Source organism: Nerophis lumbriciformis, linkage group LG28 (genome assembly GCF_033978685.3).
Source record: "Nerophis lumbriciformis linkage group LG28, RoL_Nlum_v2.1, whole genome shotgun sequence".
Classification (NCBI taxonomy): Eukaryota; Metazoa; Chordata; class Actinopteri; order Syngnathiformes; family Syngnathidae; genus Nerophis; species Nerophis lumbriciformis.
Window position 1 is genome coordinate 16828493 of NC_084575.2, and position 2074 is coordinate 16830566.

Here is a 2074-nt window from a genome sequence, read left to right on the forward strand (position 1 = left end):
GGTGCACGTGACTTCAAACCCGGTATCCCATTGGTTGAAAGGATTGACACTCAGGGCCGCCTCCCACGCACTATGCGCTGATTGGTTGAAGACAAAACGTCTGGGAACAACGTCCAGTTGGCGCGATGTGATTGGTCCAACACTTTGCGCTGTGAAATGACATCAGCGGGACCGTGACGCTTTCATTTGGGTTAAATAATGTAAATGAACTAAAAATATAATTATGACATGACCACAACGTAAAAACTAGTGATCAAAAGTTTACATTCACTTGTAAAGAACATAATGTCATGGCTGTCTTGAGTTTCCAGTCATTTCTACAACTCTTATTTTTTTGTGATAGAATGATTGGAGCACTTGTTGATCACAAAAAACATTCATGAAGTTTGGTTCTTTTATGAATTTGCTATGAGTCTACTGAAAATGTGACCAAATCTGCTGGGTCAAAAGTATACGTACAGCAGTGACGTGCGGTGAGGTTGATGGCTGGTGAGGCACTGACTTCATCACAGTCAGATTTACAAACATATGAACCCTAAAGAGTATCTTATTCACTATTTGATTGGGAGCAGTTAACGGGTTATGTTTAAAAGCTCATACCAGCATTCTTCCTTGCTTGGCACTCAGCATCAAGGGTTGGAATTGGGGGTTAAATCACCAAAAATGATTCCCAGGCGCGGCGCCGTTGCTGCCCACTGCTCCCCTCACCTCCCAGGGCGTGATCAAGGGGATGGGTCAAATGCAGAGGACAAATTTCATTACACCTAGTGTGTGTTTGACAATCATTGGTACTTTAACTTAACTTTAACTTTACACATACAAACTGTAGCACACAAAAAAGCACATTTAATAAAAAAAACTTTATTATGGTCTTACCTTTACTTAGAAATTAAGTCCATGCGCCGCAACTAAAGCCCTCACTTAAACTTTCCACGTGCAAGATTGAATCTATTTAAAAAAGTGTAACCGAGGGTTTATAAATGTCGCATATACTGTATGAAACTACAAAATAACAAACACGGAGGCTCCAGTTTACACGAGGACCACTTTATTTACCTTCTTTCAAAAACCTCCGCAACGTGACATCACTTCCGCTCTTAGCGCCTTCAAAATAAGAGCTCAAGGCATATACTGTATAACAGCGCATAACAGGAACTTAACATCACAAAGAGGAAAGCCCATGAAAATAGGTTACAAAAGTTATTTAATAAGAAGCCAAAAAGTGCAAAAACAAAAATGTTTGTGTTGGAGGAGTTGTGAATTAGGTACACCTGCAGTCTGCAGGTGTATCTAATGTTGTGTCCCTGCAGTCATTCACAACTCCTCCAACACCAACATTATTGTTTTTGCACTTTTTGGCTTCTTATGAAATAATTGTTTTAAATAGATTCAATCTTGCACGTGGAAAGTTTAAGTGTGGGCTTTAGTTGATATAACAATTCTACGGCGGGGGTGCAGGAGGCTAGCCTCAGCCAGTGCGTCTTTTGCAGCCGTTTTATGATCGCTCAGCACAAGAAATACTTTACACACATACAGTTGTTGACAAAATACACTGTACCGTACATTATATACCTCAGCTAACTAAACTATGGAAATGTATAATATAGTTCATATAGCAATACAGTCTCACTGCACAGCAGGCCAGCAGTTAGCCGAGTCATTGCGCAATCCATGTTGCGGCACTGAGTGACGTGCCTCAACTGGCTGCTGTTCACCGCACCGTCTCTTCTCAGTATTTGAACGGCAAATGTGAAAATTCAGCGATTTTGAATAAAAAATAATCTAAAACTGGTGAAGTTAAATGGAAAATAACTTTATAGTATAATCACTGGATACATATAACAATTTAATTATTATTTTTTCTTTCCATGATGACCATTTAAGTTGCTGGCACGGCCGCTCTACCAACCGAGCTATACGCTGTACATCAGTGACGTGCAGTCACTAGAGGCAGGTGAGGCGGGGCCTGGACAAGTCCCCACCTCATTGCTGGGCCAACACAGATAGACAGACAACATTCTCTTATTATTATAATCAAATGACAGCAGTCATTTCCATGAGGTTATTTTCAAAT